This window comes from Oreochromis aureus, linkage group 7, assembly GCF_013358895.1.
Source record: "Oreochromis aureus strain Israel breed Guangdong linkage group 7, ZZ_aureus, whole genome shotgun sequence".
NCBI classification, from domain to species: Eukaryota; Metazoa; Chordata; class Actinopteri; order Cichliformes; family Cichlidae; genus Oreochromis; species Oreochromis aureus.
This window is the reverse complement of record NC_052948.1, coordinates 42336892-42349466: the sequence shown is the minus strand read 5'-3', so window position 1 is coordinate 42349466 and position 12575 is coordinate 42336892. Positions and strand designations below refer to the sequence as shown.

Here is a 12575-nt window from a genome sequence, read left to right as displayed (position 1 = left end):
TAGGTTTAATACCCGTAAATGAACTGTTAATCACACAAATCACCGCAACAAACATAAAACATAGTTTAGAAAACATAGTTTCATGTAATTCATGTAATTCTGGACCCTCCTCTTGACGCATGGACACTCCCATGAGTCAACTCATCAAACCTAGATTCCTGTCCTAAAGAAAAGGTTAGCTAGATCATGTCCCAGGCAACATCATGGCATCTCCTCTGAGCAGCGCCAGTAACCCTGCAAGAAAAGATGTTAGTGTGTTTTGCACAGTAAGTGTGCTCAACATCTGGCTCCGTCTGGAGCCATCATACACACCATCATGGCCTGGAAAACAAGATCTGGAAGTGAAATCAAACTCCACACCTATAAACAATTATATCATTAGAGTAATAAAGCACTCAGCATCAGCAGGACAAGTATCATGTGCAGGTTTTCTCAAATCAGTAAACCACAATTATTGGCATAATTTGCCTCAGACATGGATCATCCCATGTACTCAGTTAACATTAGTGTAATCGGTGACTTCCCTTAAGCAAAGTCACTCCATGCATTTAACACTAGGAGCTCAGTAGTGGCCAGCTAATGAGCCCCATATTAAACTATTCCACAAACACTGCATCTCCTAGTTGCTTTCTCATGCTACTTGTCCATCTCTGCTGAATCCTCTACATGCACTCTTAGAAAAACAAACATTAGCAACACACATGGACAATCCTGGTGATCAGGCACAAGTTGACAGGGTCCAGAGGTGCTATAAAAAGACCATAAAGTTAGCCATCCATAGCTGTGGAAAGAAGTGACACTAGTTTCAACACAGGGAATGTCTCGCATGTTATTCACATCGTCAAAGTAACCTTTAACATTTCCCCAACAACACAGTGTAACAGCATCACCAACTCATAACCTGTAAACACAGTTTTCTTCACACATGAACCCAGAAATCCTGTAGTAGAAAACATCAACCAGCTATCCTGGTATAAATCACATGATCAAATCACATGAAGAACTGTAATGCTGTAGAAATGTTAGCGCTGCGCAGGTGTATACACACGTTCTCACAGTTACCTCTGTGAGCAACACAAGGTAGTGAATAACACCCCTGGTAGATGCACAGACACAGAAAGTGGCATTTAAAAGGTTAAATCATCATGCAACCTTGAATGTTGTTGTCATCTTTCTGCTCCTGTAAAAAGAAACATACATACATACATACATACATCCACCCTTTTGTCAGGTCAAGGTGGAGGTGCAATCTTGCATACTGGTGTCAAGTCAGTTTTATTTTCTCTCACTCATTCATTCATGCATTCATTCATTCTTTCTTTGCTGACAGTGGAAATTATTGTCGCATTTTCATTTCCACTTCTCAGCAAAATGACGTCATTTCAAAAAGAAAAGAAGAACTTTATATGGGATTATCTCGCTTAATCCTTTTTTGGGTAGGGACCTATTTTCTAATTGTCCCAGATAAGTGACTTTCCCCTGAGCCCATTTTAATGTGGAGAAACTCACTTGCAACAATCTTCTCGACGACGCGTCGTATAGCGCTTCTGTTCTAATCGTGCAGATCTGCTCAAACAGAGATCATCAAACAAAACTTTCAGTGCACTGTGAAAGTATCAAAATAAAAAGGCCTCGTTAAGTCATGACACATGCTCCTCATCTCAGGAGGGTAAATCATACCATTAGCATGATTTATCAAACCATCATACTAATTGGCAGGCTCAACTTCACAACAAAAGAAAAATCATCAGCTAGATTAATTCAAAACCAACCATCAGCCGCACAACACACAACATAAGCCTCATGTCTCATTAGCTATGAATTTTAATCCCCAGGACTGTACTTTTTACTCATTTAGGCCACAAATTTTATTTAGTTTTCCTTTTTCTCCATCATCATAAAACATGTGACATGTTGTCATGCATTTCGCAAAAGAAGTTTGTTCTCATGTATTCAGAGTTGTGTATCTGGGTGCAGGATTCACTCGCACATCACAACAGGAAACTCAGTGTTTTAGAGTCTCCATTCCAACACATCTCATTCACTCGTACTAGAATTCAGTCACCTTTCATTAATCTAAGAACCATCAACTAATTTGCATATCAGCTATTAACCCACTAAGATGACAGGACAACAGAAATGCATGTTCAAAATATTATCACAAAAATAGAATTTCCCTCATACAGTAAATTACTTGTGCTGCATCAATCAGGCAGAAAGCATCTCCCAATTTACTATATTAACAACTAAATTTATTGTTTGATCACTGGTTGTTCAAACCAGAATCTTTTTTTTCCCACAAAAGTTAAACTGTTGTCCTGCAACCTAGAGAGTTAATTGTCAGCATTGGATAAATTCAGCATTTGATAACAAGTGTCTGTTAAATTGACACTATTTTAGCACTGATGGGAGATAACAAGCTGATTTTCATTGCATGTGTGTTTGTGTTATTAGGCAGGTTTAATCAATGTGTCTGTGGAGCTGCATCTCCAGCAGGACATGTTCTTAAAGCTGCCTTTCCTACACACTCCTCTGCTATTATTTGATCCTTTCTTAACTAATGTGCTATGAGTCCACTGGTCTTTGCATCACACGAGGTGACTTGGACAAGATGATAAACAGACTCACATGCTCAAGATGGTGCCTAATCTTCATGGGCTCTCTTGTGTTTGTGTTAGTAGGGTTAATGCACGTTCTGCTTGTGTGTGTGATTTTGTATATGTTTCTCTTTGTAGTGGTTCAGATTCCTTCACAATTCTCCACTTAAGCAGTCAGTTTTCTTTTCCCCAGGTTTGCTAACCCAAATTTTGATTTCCCACATTAAACAACAGCACTCTCTGTGTTCTCACCTACTGCTCTCACTCTGTTGTCCTCTCCCACTTCAACAGTCCAACAGCCGGCAGTCCGTCTTCAGCTTTGTCCTGTGTTCCACTGTCTCTTCTTGCCATTTTCTCCAAAGGTGGCAAATGTCAAACTCCAACAGTCTCCTCAGTTCTCCTCAAACGTCCTTTTCACAAGCACAGTGAAGTTGCAGCTTGTTGGAAACAGTGTCATTCATCCAGTCAGGATGATGGTTTGCTCTTCTTCTCCACTGCTGTTTGTCCACACTGCTGCTGCTTGCTGGGACTCTTTGCTCAGGACTTTGCTGCTGCCTCTTATCTGCCATGTTATTGCTCTTTGGAACTGCATTCCTTGTCTTCAGGGAGGAGTGAGAGCTCACTTGTGAGGATGAAGGACACATGGTGCTGTAAATAAGTTAGCCAGAAACTTGGCCTGAACGTTTCCAATGATGTTAAACTATAATTTCCTTCCGACCGCTGCATGTGGAAATTGATTCAGGTCTGCTTTTCATCTGAAAGTGACAAAACTAAGACATTTCCATTATTATTATCACTGCTTAACCAACACACAGAACTCTCCTTTCTTAAAAGCAGAAAATGAGATTATAGTTATTCTTGGCTAATAGACACAAAACCTTTTTCCTATTATTTTCCATCTACAATGTAGATTCTGTCTCTGTTTTACTCTTTTTTTCTTATAACTGGTGACCTGCAGAATCACCGCTCTCACAATTTGTGACAATTACATTTACACAGCGCACACACACACTGTGACGTCAGGCACATTCACACTCACTTTTTTCATCTGCATAAATAAATCATATGGCTGATGATATGTGCCATGGTGATCCATAAGTATGATCACAAGTTTATTTAATTATTTTTCAACCCAACAAAGCAAATAAACAAAACATGATGCTGATGCTATGAACACTCTACACACATGAATCAAGATCCAGGAAAACTGCTGCGCATCTGAAAGAAGAAGCTGAACTCACGGATACGCTACATACCGAAAGTTATCATAGTTCTGTTTCTCTCTTTGATGAGTTCTCAGCAGCTCCTGATCTGATAATGTGTAGCTTGCTCATCAGCTCAGAAGAGACAGCAACGCAACCTCACACAGTGGTTGCGTGCTTTGCCCACAGTGGCAAAGACTTACATTTTCATATTCAACTCAGCTTCTCCATCATGTAGTTTTCAGCTGTTTCACACAGGGTTCAGCATAATAGTTGTTTCCATAGGCGTGCTCTATATCTCAACAATGGCTCAAAATAAGACGACAGTCTTTCAAACAGGTCAAGTGCCTCTATGCATGTAATTAGGTAAAATATTTGCCTATTTTACTTCATCTCATATGTCATTGTACTGAATTTGAGCAACCTTAAGCTTAATGCAGATTACTTTTAACAACTGGTTAAAGTAATGGTCTGGAGCACAGGCCATTGTTGATCAGGGCAATCTAAAGAATCATCTAAACATTTTGTGTCAGCAAGGAGTGGGGGAAAGCCATTCACCAGAGCATAGCTTAACTGCTTCTGATGTGGGCTGGCCTTCTCCACACGCTCTTCAAGGCTGCTGTTTTCCTGAAAACTTCTAACATTTGAATCTCATCCGCGACCAGTTTACGCTCATAACAATTATGAGAATATAAATGGCTCGCGCTGCCGGGAGTGAATTCTTGCATGAATGTGTCATCTCCCTGTGAGGCAGTCTTACTTGCTCGGGAACCCATGATAACAACAACAACCGTGTCACAGACCATGCCTACTCCGCAGCATTCACACAAACACAACAAATATCCTCGCTCACAAACAACAAAAATTAGGCCTATTTTCTCAACGCAGTCTCACGCAGTGGCTTCGCGCTTTGCCGCACTCAGTGGCAAAGACTTACATAACAGTGATCACGCGCTTTAACGCACACAGTGATGAAGACTTTCAACTCAGTCTCACATAGTGAATGCGTGCTTTGCCGCACACAGTGGCAAAGACTTTCAACGCAACCTCACACAGTGGATGCGTGCTTTGCCGCACACAGTGGCAAAGACTTTCAACGCAACCGCACACAGTGGATGCGTGCTTTGCCGCACTCAGTGGCAAAGACTTGAAACTTACTCGGTGTTGCTTAGCGTGTAATATCAGCCTCGGATCCCGCCGATCGTCATTCATCGAAGAGAGAAAACAGACAGCTAATCCACAGGAACTTCCTGGCTGACGTCGGTCTTTCAGCGTGTCTCCTCTCCCCTCGGTCAATGTCGACTCCAGGGATCCGGCGTCGAAGGACCAATTAATGATAGGTTTGTAGCTTGAACCTATTCGCTGGAACGTTGAAGGCAGCGTGATTACACAGCAAGCAAGACACGAAGTAGGCAAAGTCCTTTGGGTTACTCATGCATGAGGGAGGCCTGCCTGGAGCCAAGTGTCGTTCCACCTACTTGACCTCCATCAGACTCTCAGCCAGGTTCCCCATAGCACTCCTTTTATTGTGGTTACTTGAATATGCATAGGGTCATTAACATATAACGGTACACATGTGAACAAGGAATACCCTGCCTGTGGTTGTGTGCGTGCGTGCGTGTGTGTGTGTGTGTGTGTGTGTGTTGCTGACCAAAAGGGTCATAAAGCAGGAACAACATCCTAGGTCATAAAGAGGGTAACCTCCCCACACCCAATCTATGGTTCACCCTAGATAACACAGTGAAGCCATACAAAGGGCAGGAAGTTTTACCACATCAGACCTTCACAAGGATGTTTGCCTGTGATAAACACTACAGCCCCCACTCAGAACCTCGAGAATCTGGGGAGGGAGAACAAAAGAATTCCTTTCAACACACAGTTAAAGTACAAATGGTAAGAATAAAAATGACAAACATTTAACAATTCACTCTAACAGGGCTAGTTTCTGTCATTGTGCAAATGTACTGTGTATAAGGTTGGGGAAACATGCAGCGAGCTGAGACTGAAGAAGTCACTTGGATGAGTAATGAAACCCTTCTCTCACTAAAAAAGCTACGTCCAAATGAACAGAAACAACCTTTTGGTGGCAAAAGCTCTAGTGTGGTCGCAAAACAAAAACCTAGAAACTTGGCTTGATACAAAGTACACTACAAGGCTGAGAATCCTGCGTGGCAGCCTGAAGAACATTACAGAACATTTCATAAGCAGTGACTGGTTGTGTGGTGCTTGCGGAGTGCACTAGAGTGAGAGAGAGAGAAAAGGTGTTGGTGGGTGCATAGTTTGGGCCAGAGGTTACACTGACTACTGAAATGGAGTGGCGGAGTGGCTTACTTGGGCAGAAAGAGGCTGAGGCTCAGAGGGGGAGGCAGAGGTCCAAGTGGGTGGCAGAGGAGTGACCTGAGTTTTCTAGGCCCCTGTGTGGGATGGTGATGGCAGGAGGGCAGGCAGGTAGTGCGGTTTGTGGTACTCCCTGGATTGTGGCTGAGAATCCTGAGAGGTTTTGTGTCCAGAATCCAAAAAGGTGAACCTTAATGGTGGTGTCATGGTGTAGCGGGCTGGCAGAGCTAGGAGAGAAGATGACAAGGTAAGAATACAAGGAACTTTGAGCTTGAGTTAGACTACAGAGTGTTACCAACTTAGTGTGTTGATGAACTGGCGGTGAGGTGACAGTGAAGCTGGCCATTAATACCCTTCTTTAAATCGAGGAGGCAGGGAACCACACAGACCACACCCAGCTGCTCACACAGACCATGACAGAGAGTGAGTTTCCACGCCAGATCCTGGGATTTCAACCCTCATGCTCTTCCTCTCCAATTCTTGAACAATTTCCTCTTATTGGTTACCTCCTAATTCCAGAGTAGGCATTTCCTCCTTCATTCAGGACATCAACAGTTTCCAATCCAGTCTTTTTTATCACAATAAATCCACATCAAACAGATTAAAATGGATCCTCCCTCCAGTGTCATTTGATTATTTTAAAAGCAACCTTCCAGGCTAAAACTATTTTCCTTTAAAACTTCTCTCACTGGAGTCTCCTATTTCAACTGGCTTCCCTGCTGCAACTGTGTCCTACAGATGTCGAGTGGAAAGCCAGTCTTGCATTTGCTATTAATGTTTATGAATGAATGAACCTAATAGAAAACTACAAGGCCCAGTGAACATTATGATGGGAGGAAAAATGCAGTAGGTTTTCAGCCAAATCTAGACCAGCATTCTTACTCAGATGCCATCAGTGAAGGAAACCATAGCATCAAGCGATCACCTCCACTGGTAATCTTCCATGTTAGGAGCCCTTGAGTTTTAAAGGTGATCTGAAGCCTTAAAATCAGTTGCAGTGCAGATAATGCATCCAGTGATGTTCAGCTTGAACTCCCTGAACTGCATTCTGATTCATTTACAGATTTCATCTTACAAGCTGATGAGGTAGGCCCTCGTTGATGCAAGTTCCCAGCAGAAACATGCTTACTGTATGATTCAGGGGGAAAGGTCTTGTACCTGGTGAGCAGCTGTGGGCCTTCAACCCGGAGAGAAAGATAAGCCATTCTCTTAAACTGATGAGCCAGTGAGTTGGACTCTTCAATGTGCATGTCACTGTCAGATGTGGTTTACAGGGTGTAGCTGGTCAAATAGAATAGGGTGGTTGTGCTCCATCGTGATTGTCTTGCATTCAGGGCCCCAGCACCAACCCTAGACTCTCAACCCAACTTGAGAGACCACTGAGGAATCGTCTAATCTGACTCAATGACAGTGTCACCTCCCCCAACATGTCAAAGATTTTGACACAGACATGTGGGTTGTTGGGAACAGCTAACCTCCTAGGTGAGGGCTGTGTGGAGTGTGGGAGTGTCTAAATGTAATTTCCCATCATGCCTCTGGAACACTGTGTTTCATATTGAATTTAAGAAAATTATGTTTACTGTTATTGTTATGCAGCTGTTATACAGTAGTTTGTTCCATGCTGCAGGTCTGTGTAGATTTATACATGTTCTTTATGATGGAAAAGAGATGTAAATGTTATAAGTTATGCACAGTGATAGTAACCTCCTGGAAGCACAGTGTTAGTATGCAGAATAAAAGAGCACAGCCTTTGGAGTTGTAGGGTTTACAGCAGTATTTGAAGATTCAGTGCCTCAGTGAGTTCCTTGTGATTTCTCAGTCGCTGCAATATTGTACAATTACAATTTCAGTGAATCTTTATGAGTAAATGTTGCTTACCACCCATCATTGTTCTACCATTATTACAATTGTAGGTGATTGTGCAATCTGGGTCTCTGCCAAGAGTCTTCTCACGTGAAAAGGAGGTTGTATCCTGAAGATACTGCCCAGGTGTGCTGCCTCTCTCAAGAGTTCTCTCACGTGAGGAGGTTGTATCCTATGTAGTTACCTGAAGATACCGCCCATGTTCCTCATGGTTTTCCCCGGGATGATTAGCAGGATCCTGTACACAGGTGAGTGTGGTGTGTGGTTTTAAGAGTCTGTTACATGTAACCTATGTAGCAAGCTTACTGGTATATTTAAAGTTGTGATAAACAGACATACTGCGGATTTTCTTGCCTTTAATCTAGATGTGGTAGCATGTGTGGATCCAGACGAATGTGAAAAACACTGTGGGACCAGGGTGGGCTGCAGCAACATCGCGTATCCGAAACTGGTCGTGGAACTCCTGCCTAAAGGTTGGTGACGTTTGTTTTATTAACTGTTAATAATTGCAGATTTTTTTATATTTCTGCTTTTTAATCTGTTACTCTATTTCAGGCTTGCGAGGTCTTATGCTGTCTGTGATGCTGGCCTCTTTGATGAGCTCCCTTACCTCTATCTTCAACAGTGCCAGTACTCTCTTCACCATGGACATTTACACTAAGATCCGGCGCTTTGCTAGTGAGAAGGAACTCATGATTGCTGGCAGGTAAAACACGTTTTTGCCATTGATTGCAATGAGAAAAATGATTGCATTGCATGACTGATTGCATTTTTTATACAGAGTGTTTATCTTGGCCCTGATTGGTGTGAGCATAGCATGGATTCCTATGGTGCAGGGATCCCAAAGTGGTCAACTCTTTGTCTACACTGAATCCATCACCAGTTACCTTGCCCCACCTGTTGCAGCTGTCTTCTTGCTTGCCATTTTTTGCAAACGTGTCAATGAAACTGTGAGTTGCCTCCTTCAGTGTTTGGTTGCCTTTTTCATGAAATAAGAAAGAAATCTGTTCTTCAGTGTGGTTTTGTGCACTGACAGAATCCTTCACATACCTCTGGGATTTAGTCAGGAAAATGTTATCAAAGCTTTTGTCATTTGTTGTTTTGAGAAAAACTGTTTTTTTGCTGAGTGTTAGGGATAAATGATTAAACCAATCTGTAAGTCTGTAGAGAAAAATAAGCCAAGTAGTTCATAGCTCAGCTTAGTAGATGGACTGGGAATAAAATAGAGCTGTCAGAGTGCTTCTTGGCAAAGGTAGTTATTTCCACCCACAACCACTGAAAAAGTTCAATTATTAATACGTTGTTTAATCATTCCAGACATCCCAGTAGGTCCTGGTCAAAAAATAGTATTACACTTGGGCAAAAGTGGTAAATATTGCTTCATGAACTGTCCAACTACTTTTTGTAGACACTATTTTTATATTTTGGATGCGTACATATTAAACACAGGATGCATGTTAGCTAACAAGAGTTACAAATGCTGGTATGTTAATATACTGTAAGAATCATGAGTCCAGCTTCATGTTTAATATGCAGCTAAATGTAGCTCCGATTCAATCTCACTTTTAGCAAGAAGCATTTATCCAAAACTATTTCTTCAAATACAATAGACATGTTGCTATCTATCACTATATAACCATATTTTGTATTTTTTTTGCCTTTTTTAAAACCTTTAAATTTTTTAAAAGTATTTCAATATAAAGTCATATTTTTCTTTTTTCTTTCTTTCCACAGGGTGCATTTTATGGCCTCTTGATAGGGCTGTGTATGGGCTTGAGCAGGATGATTACGGAGTTTATTTATGGGACAGGTAGCTGTGCTGTCCCCAGTAACTGTCCCACTATCATATGTGGAGTTCACTACCTTTACTTTGGGCTCATTCTGTTTGTCATCTCCGGCATCGTCATGGTGGCAGTGTCTCTCATGACCAAACCTATTGACGACAAACATGTAAGTTTTTAATTTACCAAAGGTGAGCATTCACTGAAAGACACCAAACTACCAATGCACCTGTAAATTGTTGTATAGAGTATGAGATTTTATGGTCATTGATCACACATCAGTGACATAGAGAATCTTTTACAGAGTGAAACTTTTTGTCACTCCTGTCATGATGATGAGGAACACACTGCTTGGTGCGAACTCCCTACCCAGTGCTTATATTAATCAGCTTCAATTAATATAAGCAATTTAGTGTTGTAGACAAGTGTTGTTTGCAGCATTTCTCAGGTCCAATTAGAATAGTGAGGAAAAACTGTCAGCATTTTTGAAAATACCTCATCATTGCAAACAAGGAGGGGCTCAGAGCTGATCCCTGATTTAATCCGACCCCACCTTGCATCCATCTGTTACTTCTACCGCAAGCCACACTGTAGTTTCACTACATACTTCTCTGCCACTCATGACTTCCTCATGCAGTACAACAGTTCCTCTCTTGACACCCTACCATATACTTTCTCCACATCTACAACACCTCCTGAGCTCTCATGATCCTGTCTGACACTCTTCACTTTTACAACAGTATACACATACTATTAGTTTGAATCCATCTCCAGCTGTCCTGGCCTTGCTTCTGTTCTATCTGCTCTTTTGCACACACAATACATCTGCCTTCTTTCTCGCCATTATATCAGCCAGCTCTCTCCCTTTACCAGCCATAGTCCCTACATTTAAAGTTGCCTCTACACTCCTGCTTTTTTCTTCTATCTTGCTGCTTCCTAACACACCTTCCCTCTGTCCTCATCTTCCAGCTTCCACCAGACTGATCTAGTATGGAAATTTAACCTGCTTTAACCTTGACATTTGCCTTGTTAAACTGTGTTTAATCAGTTATTAGGAAATAAAATAAAATGATACATTTTCTGATAACATTTTTCACCACATTTTGTGCTGTGTGACTAGCTGTATCGACTGTGCTGGAGCCTGAGGAACTGTACAGAGGAGAGGGTCGATCTTGAGATGGATGATTGGACTGATAACCAAGACTCCAACAGTCTGGACTCAGACGGTAATGAGCTGACATACACAGCAGAGTAAAATATAACACAGTAAATATGCATTCATACATATAAACAAATACATGCAAACTTTCTTTTGTCTTGTTTCTTCTTTTGCAGATGATGAGCCTGGCTTCTTGAAGAAAGCGGTGATGTGTTTCTGCGGCCTGGAAACCAAAAAAGCTCCCAAACTGACTAAAGAAGAGGAGGAAGAGCTGCAGAAGAAGCTGACAGACATCTCAGAGGTGCCTCTGTGGAGGAACGTAGTCAATGCCAACGCCGTCATCCTTCTGTGTGTAGCTGTGTTCTGTCATGCCTATTTTGCCTAAGAGTCAGCTGATTCCAACTGCTCTCCGACTCTCTAATTTATACAAATTAATACAAATTTAATTTTTAGCCCTAAAACCCTGTTTAAACCTTATATTTTTAGAGCACTGTGTTTTTCTTTATCACTTCCTGATATTTAAAAGTTTAAGTAAACCAGTAGACAGTACTGTAATATATTAATACGTATTAGACTTAAAAAATGTTGAAGAAGTACATAAATATGTACACATTTGTATGCTATTTATTGTTCTAAAATGTCTGAAGATCATTTGGGCTAAGTATGTATTTTCTTCTTTATCTTAATGGTAAGTTTGAAATATTTTGTGAATGAAGCTGCAGGTTAGCCTTCACTTGTAAAGAACAATCCAGCACTGTGATCTGTGATCACCTTTGGGCTCTTGTTTGTGTAGGTATTCTGAACCATTATTACATTTAGCTTTCATTACAGTGGTCACCAGGACATAAAACCCTTGTGTATAAAATCACTATTCAGATCAGACAAAAATACTACAAACGTTTATCCTCAAATAATGTATCATGACGTTTCTTCTACCACCATCTTTTCTGTTGCAGAACTCTCTCATAGAGTTACACTCTGGTGCCATATCTTTTTCTTATGTTGTCTCTGGCAATATAAAAAGGATCATGTAAAACCAATAAAACCTTAACTGAGCAAAAAGTAACTACAATAATAACTTTATTATGCCAACATCACAAAAAAAGATTGCTGAGTTTGGTGAGTCATGAGATCAAATGTAGGGTGTTGCTTTTTGGGAACCACACCTACAGGATATGTTTACTGGTCTCTACACAACCAAACTTACTGCAAGCTAAGAGAAGAGAATGACAGCTATCAACCACACCATCACGTTAAGAAGGATCCATCAATCATCACCATTTTATTTTAACACAATCTGTTCTTCATCTGTCAGAGCTCAGTGACATCTGGCTCATAAAGCTGTTACTGTAGGGACACCTACTGGCTGCTGATAGTAGTTGCGTCTTTAGTCACCTCATAATATGTTTTGCTTATGCTGCATCTATTTATTCCTGCTCTGTCCACTCTGATGCTGTAATATTGTGAATTTCACAACTGCTGGAATAACAAAGACTATCTTATCCAAATGATATTAACATGCAAAGGTTCACAACATCAACTGTATCCATCCATTAACTTTAACATACATACATAAAAATCATACATATCACCCTCTTCTGATGTCTTTCCTTTGTTGTTTTGGTGTTGTTGTTTT

At 41.0% G+C, this 12575-nt stretch overlaps 1 long non-coding RNA gene and 1 pseudogene across 1 annotated transcript; both read left to right on the top strand.

The window, feature by feature from the left end:
• LOC116322445 overlaps nucleotides 1–12546 on the top strand; it is an 18988-nt pseudogene extending 6442 nt beyond the window's left edge.
• LOC120440981 lies at nucleotides 5763–7582 on the top strand. Its single transcript, XR_005613689.1, has 3 exons — nucleotides 5763–6383; nucleotides 7200–7361; nucleotides 7471–7582. It is a non-coding gene; the product is annotated as an uncharacterized LOC120440981 (long non-coding RNA).
• Nucleotides 12547–12575: the final 29 nt, after the last annotated feature.